This window comes from Salvia splendens, chromosome 3 (genome assembly GCF_004379255.2).
Source record: "Salvia splendens isolate huo1 chromosome 3, SspV2, whole genome shotgun sequence".
NCBI classification, from domain to species: domain Eukaryota; kingdom Viridiplantae; phylum Streptophyta; class Magnoliopsida; order Lamiales; family Lamiaceae; genus Salvia; species Salvia splendens.
The window spans coordinates 29,032,812-29,041,247 of NC_056034.1; positions in this window are offsets into that span (position 1 = coordinate 29,032,812).

Genomic DNA, 8,436 nt, shown 5'->3' on the forward strand with positions numbered 1-8,436 from the left:
GGACATTAAATTTTTAATTTTTTTTCTTCTTTATTTATTTGTTTTAAATTTATTATATTTATGCATATGTAATATATCTACGTGTTCTATTCATTTACTTGACGTCAAACAAAGGACGATGATTTCGTAGCTCGGATTTAATTACATAAAGGTCAATTATATATGTAATCAAGCTAATAATATTGTTTCTAATAATATCGGCTTAGCGGGTCGTTACACTAACTCTAGTGACTATCGAGATTTTAACAACTTGCTTGTTAAATAGCTTGAAAGTCAAGTAAGTCTGGTTGGATGCACTATAAGTTAGAATCCGTTGGTGGTTCAAGGGATTCAGAATACTTATAGAGATGCAACATAGAAACACTAACAAGTCTCAATGGTCTACACCATAGGAGATGAGCAATGAGTTAAGATCAGTAGTGAGATTTAAATCTAGTTGACTGCTCCAAGCATTCTTCTAAAGAATGAGATAGTCATATAAGAAGATATATAAGTCCCTCTAAGACGAGTTCGATAAGTGAACAACTGTACTCAATAACACCTTATCATTGATGGGATATACGTTGGAAACAACGAGTTATACCTTAAAGAAACTACCATAACATCAGTACCTTCTACAACACACGAGTTGTGGACTATAAACAAGTCTAGTCCAACATATCTCAAGGTATGGAGTTATTCCAACATATGTTTTGGAAAAGGTATCCAAGTAATTGGAGTTGCGTACTGAGGTATGTTTTAAGGTTATCCCGAATGATAGAAAATGTAGATTGCTAGATAGGTGTTTATTTACACGAATACTAGATTCTTGGATGAAGATTATGAGAAGAACTACCAGCCTAACAAGCATGATAATTTTCAAGATAATGAGAATATCTATTTTCCATCTTAACCAAGAAGTCATACCATTAGATACTTAAGCACTAAGAAAATCAACATTTGTACCTAAGATTGTAAGAGTCATGTCGTAGTGGGAGCGTTCCTTGCGAACATAACAAGTTCATAGGTCTAAGAGAGTCTTTAGACTCAGTTTTAGATCACCTTGAACCTAATCCATGTAACTACAATGACGCATTGGCTCATTCAGATAATCATTCTTGATAAGATGATAGATTCTGAATAATAATCTAAGATAGACAAGAATGTTTGCAAGACTTGCGATACTACCCATAGACTATTTTATCCAGTGGAGCTTGAGGATCTGCAAGTGTGAACGTAGATCTTAAAAGGCTAGAATAATGACTAAGGGTTATACCCAAGGAGAATAATATTCTCACCTACTATTATGCCCAAGACGATCTGCATCATATTGTCTATTGTAGCTTACATAAATTAGGATGTATGTATTACGATTGTCTAGACAGTTCTCTTTAGTAGAAGTTTTGAGGAGATCATCTGCATGGAACATCTTAACGGTTATGTAATGTCGAGCAAGAAACACGTGATTTGGAAGCTTATGTAGATCATTTATGGTCTTAGGCAAGCATCAAAATCATAGAACATGTGTTTCATCCACATTGTCAAATCTCTTGAATTTGACTAGTGCCCTTAACATAGCTACAAGTACAAGAAAATTGAAAGTGCACTATATATGGTATTCTTGGTACTCTACGATGATGATGTCTATAAAAGTTGATAAACAACTGAGAGGATTATCTAGCGTAGGACTGGTCGTCTACCCAGTTTAATGATGAAGGATTTAAGATAAACTAGTTACATTCTGAGCATCTAAGTCTTTAGATTGCTAGAAAAGAATGTTATGTTTTCTTAAAGAATCCTACATCTACACAATACTTAGACATTTTAACCTTGAAAATTCCAAGAAAAAGTTTTACTTTACTGGATGGAATTATCTTGTCTCTAGTCAAGTGTTTTTCAACACTGAATGAGATCAAGAAGAATGAGACAAGTTTCATAATTGGAAGTCTCATGTATCCTATGATGTGTATTAAGTTAGATATTAGCTTTGCTATTGGCGTAGAAGCTTTATATCATTTTAATCATGGCCAAGGACATTGGATTGGGTAAAGAATAGACTATAGTACTTGAAAAAGACTAAACGTTATGTTCAAGTTTACCAGATATCCACGTAATGTCTTTTAGGTTACACCGACTAAAGTGATCGGTGATCGAGTTATCCTTTGACTATGTGTTCACTTTAGGAGTTGAAAACTAAGTCCTAAATGAGTGTGATTACATCACAGGCTCTATCATGATAATTATAAGTGTGGTTTCGTTAGAAACTGCTAAGGTAGTTGTTACTCTCAGTAACTTCCTAATAGCTTTGACCGTGATTCCGAGTATGCCTATGAGTATTTTATATTATTATTAGGGTTGGAACGGTACGGTATACCGCGCCAAAATGGCCATACCGCATACCGTACCGTGCGGTATGACCAAAAACCATACCTTTACCGTACCGCTTCGAAAGTCGGTATACCAAAATTTAGATATCGTTACAGTACCGCTTTTGTCGGTATACCGTATCGTGATTTCGCGGTATACCGTGATTTTTGGTATATACCGCAATTGCGGTATGATGCGGTATAACGCGGTATACCGCGGTATATACAAAATGCATACCTTTACCTTACCTAAAACTGTCGGTACGGTATGATACCGTACCAAGTACGGTATACCAAAAATTTAGTATTTTCGGTAGTTTTTCGGTACGGTAAGTGCGGTATTTTGGTATTTCAGTATTATTTCCCCAGCCCTAATTATTATAATTACTCTAGTCATGTGTCTAACGCAAGGGAAACACGATCTGATAAGGCTAAGCAATCACATAGAGAGGAAGTATGAAATTAATTAAGGATTAAATGCGCAGCGATACATTATGGTTACCAAGATATCATCAGAGAACAACCTGATAGAATTTTTTACAAAATGCCTATATGGCAACATGTTTTACACATGAGGTGAAAAGTATGGTAGTTCGATGTATCATGGTCCGAGACCTGCTTAGAGTATAAGTGAGAGAGTTTTGGCAGTGGGTATACTCAAAAGCATGATTTTGAGTATAAGTGAGAGATTGTTAGGATTGATATACTGAAAACCATATTTCGAGCATGTTGCACGGATAAGATGTAATTTTATCGCATTGATATTTGCTTGTGCATTTATAAGATGTTTCTCAAACATTTAAATATATAAGAAGCAAATAAGTCTAATTCTTCTACATAGTAGACTGTTTGTGAACGACGTTCACAGAAGGTGATGCAGTCGGTTCTTTGTAGAAGAGAAATAGAATTTCACAACCTAGATAGGCTTTGGCTACCTATCGTGAAAGGTTGCAGTGTCAGTCCGCATGTTTCCTTACCTTAACAAATAAACGACACTGGTGTGGTATAGCACTGAAGGATCTAACAGTGGAGATAAGTGTTTCTTGCTATTAACTGAAAGACGAGGTCTCGGTGATTGTTATTTCTTAATCATTGTTGACATAATATTGAGCATACGATATTGATTATGAATTACTTTGATTTATCAAATGATGCGGATTTTTCGTAATTCAAGAATCCTGATATCTTGGGTAAAGGTGATCAATGTCTAGAGGTGCTAGTATTGTTATTGCAATGAATCGTGTGCTGGGTGAGTCCAGTTTGATAATATCCTCAAGAGGTGTTCAAAAAAAGTTTTATTATTCAGAAACCCGGCCGGTTGGAATTTATTCCAGAATAATAGATAAAGATTTTGAACTAGACAACTCTAGGAAAAAGATATTAATTAATTAAAGTCAAATAGAAGACTTAAATTAATTAATGGATATTTATATCTTAAACACGGGAAATAATAAATTAAAGAGGTAAAGCCCGGATTACTCGTAATCTGGGATTGGACGGGCAGTCAATATTGTTATACTATAGTGGATGATAATAATATTTTGTTGGACTTGTATTAAATTGGGGCTCAATTTAATTAGTAAAAGTCCAGCAGATTTGACCCAAGTCCAACCTCCATGGATCCCTAATCTGGCCCATCATAACTCTATATAAAGGAGATTAGGGATAATACAAATTAATAAATTTTTATTAAAAATTTCGTTCCTCTCTCTCTCTGGGATTGAACGTATTTTTCAGTTCTCTAAGGAACTGAATTTTTGTCTTCTTCTCTAATTAAGTCATTTTAATTCTGACAAGCTTTGCCCACCCAAATAGATTCTTAGTTCGGGATACAGATTAGAAGGTTCGTGGTTGAGTACGAAGAACATCACGTGGAGAAGGCGTAAGCAATCGACGATTCTTTGGAGAACCAGATCGTTAATTCTAATCCGTAGGAAATTCATGTTTTAGGTTTTAATTTCTTTTACATGAATTATTTGCGTTCTTGTATGCAATTTTGTGTTTAACATGTGTATCAATTAATCCCATAATCGGTCAAATAGATTTGTAGATCTGATTTATTTGTATATGCATGACTTTCGCTGTGCAAGGGGCACCAAACCCCAACAATGGCAAGGGCTAAAGAACAACGGGCTGAAGGAACAGAGAACTCGGATCCTGAAGCCATCAAAGTCCAGAAGCTACGAAATGTTGGCCAGCTACCGCTAACCTTGTCCAGTGGACCGCTGGGAAAACGCGGCACATGGAATTCGCTCTATTTTCTCTCCAAGACCTAACATACTATGCTGAAAAATTGTCATATCATCATACACGACATGGAGACTATAAATACCCATAAAGATTCATCAATGGAACCTTTTGCTGCATATTACACCAGAGAATAACATTTGAGAGTTCCTTCCACCGTTCATCATCGTTTTCAACCATTCAAGGTGTTTGAAACGTGGATTGAAGAGAAGATCAAGGCTACGCGATTTAACCTTTGAGTTTTATTGTCTTAGTATGTTTTCTATGTTTTCCCTACAAACTATGGGTTTAGTTTATTTGTCCATGAGTAGCTAAATTCATAGAATTCTAGGGATGTGTTAGTAACGATTTTGGTTTATACAGTTCCTATTTATTTATTATTCGTTTTGTTCATTATTTGCTTCATTATAAGTGTGAGATAATGCTTCATGTTTGAGTGACACATTCTGTGATGATTAATTATTTGCAAAGTAATTGAGAGAGGATTTGCATGTTCAAATAACTTAGTTGACACTACAATTATTTTTCCTTGAAATGGTACTTTTAATTGAGAGTGAGAACAATAGGAGTCTTATGTACTTTTGGGAGTTACAAATCTAGGATTGACGACCCTAGTGTGTAATCTACTTTGTGCCGTATGAGCAATATTTATGTGACTCGTTCTAGTAAAGTATGAACTGTGATAGGGTGTTGTAGTTGGAACTTGTATAAACCATAACTGTGAAAGCACATCCCTGGAATTCCCTTATCTCATCTGTTTTAGTGTTTTTCACCAAAACCAACTGTGTCTCCCTGTTTTGATATCCGGTACTGACCATTAGCTATACTAGATCTACATTGTATACTTGCAGGTTTGTTTAGTGCTAATAAATAGTGCATTAGTTCACCAGTTCGCAGAGTACCAACAAGCACTTGGAAATTACAAAAAGAAAAATGCCAACGAAGAAAATATCGACCACCTGAAGTGCTCGATAAAATGGGATATACCGAGCATTTTCCCCTTTTTCTAAGCACTTTGGTGCCCTAGTAAACAACTCTTTTTTTGTAGTGAACGCCCTATATAATGGGACAGAATCAACCCCTTACCCTTTATTTTAATTTTTCTTTTGGTACACATCATTATTAGTGTTTGTTAATGATGTAAGTATTTTGTATCCATGAAATAAAATACAGTATAAGGTATAATAGAATGTTGGATATTACTCCCTCCGTCCCGCTTTAGGAGCCCCGATTGAGTCGGGCACATGTTTTTAGAAAGTGTTTGAGTGTGTAATAAATAAATGTTATGGTGGATGTTGGGACCCACTTTTAATTGAGTGTGTAATAAATAAATGTAGTAGTGGATGTTGGGACCCACTTTTAACACCTTTTTACTTACTTTGTAGGCATTTTTTATTAGTTTATCCCAATCGGTACTCCTAAAGCGGGACGCCCTAAATTGATCAACCGGAACTCCTAAAGCAAGACGGAGGGAGTATTATTTAGGTCCATAATTCTGCTTTTTTTTGGTAATTACCAAGGATATCCACCGGTGAGCATTATTCCACGTGCTAATTTTGTAGGCACCTCGATGGGTGAGACAACTAGCTCAAATATTTAAGGCTGCTCCATATCTAAAAGCAAGAATCAATCTCCTGACCATTTGGTTAAGAATGAACGAGTCTCAAGCCACTCGATCATACCCCTTGTATTTATACTTCTGATTTTGATAAAGAATCATACATTCACATTGTTAATTAATACTCCATGTGTCCCTACTAAGTTGAGTCAAAACTTTTGGGCACAGAGATTAAGAAATTGTGTTGAAAAGTATAAGCGATGAATAAAGTATGAAAGATAAAGAGAGAGTAACGTAGGTGATGGAATAAAGTAAGAGTGATTGGATGTTTTATTTTTTATCAAAAAAAAAAATAACTGAACTTAGTTGGGATATCCAAAAAAAGAATACAACTCAAACTTAGTGTGCATGGAGGGAGTACATACTAGCTTAATAAATATGTCACGTTATATTGGAGTTATGAGTGATGTTATTTTTGGTTTGATTTAGGCGGATTGACCCACGTATCCAAATTTTTATGCCATCTTAACCCAAAACTCTATCACAACCAAATAATTAAGATATGTTACTTTATGCATTGATAAACAATGCTGATGATTTGATTAATTTTAAAGAAAGACATTGCGGTAAGCTAGCCTTGCTATTGGCGATACACGCTAACTCAAGTGATATTAATGTTAATCCTAGAGCATTCATGTAGATGGGTTTTACCAAAAATTACTTATACATCTAGATCAAATTACATAAAAAAATTACATAAAAGATAGATGATCACATAAAATAGATAGAAAAAGAGATGATAAAGAGTTGTAGTATGAATTAAATTGTCCTTGGAAATCCTTGGCTCCATCCGTCCCATAGAAATAGACCATATTTCATTTTTCGGCCGTCCCATAGAAATAGTCCATATCCATTTGTGGAAACTTTTTTCTCCTTCTTTTTCCTTTATTATTTATGGGCCCCACAATCCACTATACAATTCAACTATTTTTTCTCATTCTCTCTTACTTTACCAATTACACATTAAAACTCGTGCATATCCCAAATGGCCTATTTCTATGGGACAGATGGAGTATGAAGAAACCCCAATACATACTTTCACTATAGGCTCCGACAGTGGGTTTACTGCGTACCCGGATTGAACCCCTCATAATACTATCGGGCCAGGATGTGGGGGGCCCTTGGGGTTGGAAGCTACTATGTACCCTGATTGAACACCCTCATAATACTATCAGGTCGGAATGTGAGGGGCCCTTGTGATTGGGGTTTCAACCTTTTGCAAGAAAGAGTAAAGGCTCCACCTAATTAGAAACACTGAATCTAATAGACAATACATACAACTACTAATGTAGAATTCATACAATCCTTACAAAGAATGAAGGCTTTAGCTCCTAAGAGTCTTTCCAAAATAAAATCAAACATAGAATAAAATTAGGGAATTAATGGGAAGAAAGTTACATTCCCGGATAAGTGACTCGTGCGAATAGAATTGGACAAGCTAACCACTCAGCCGAGTAAGATCCGCTAGAGCATTTGTTGCTACACTTCACTCGATCGAGTGGAATCAGGCAAGCTAATCAGTTGATTGAGTGGAATTAGGCAAGCTAACCAATCTGGTAATTGAATGTACTCAATGCCCGAAATCTGATCGAATCTAGTACCCGGTCCAGGTTGTATCCTATACTCCATGATTTTCGGGATGGATCGGGTAATACCCAAGATCCAATAGAACACCTCTAGATGTATATGCAGTAAGTCTCCTACCCAGTGACCAAGCCACTATGGGGCCTGGGGGGCCACTGACCCCCCAGCATATGTAATTATTACTATGTATATCCTATCAATTTATATTGCAATCGAGTAGTGCAGACAGTTTGGCCCCAAGGCAGTACACATATTGTCTCAAGTTCGATTCCTCCTGCCAGCAAGTTATTTGTTTTCACTGTTTTTATGTCCAATTGTTATGTCTACTTCTTCGATTTTTTTTCTATTCATTGTTTTATGTCCAATAGTTTTATAATTTAAAATATGAATGCATCTGTATGTCCATCATTAATTTGTCCTTTGCAGTTTAATACCTAATCTTTAGGATCATTACAACTTTAGCAATATTTGCAATTAATTAGATCCTTCCGATTGATTTCTATATGAAATTACATTTGAGTCTTCGTTTTATTCTTACACTCTTATGTTTAAGAGGTTTAATCGGACTGCTATTTATTTACATAATATCTGATTTTTAGTCTTATTTTCTTATTTACTTGCACCTTATTTTCTAAGCATGAC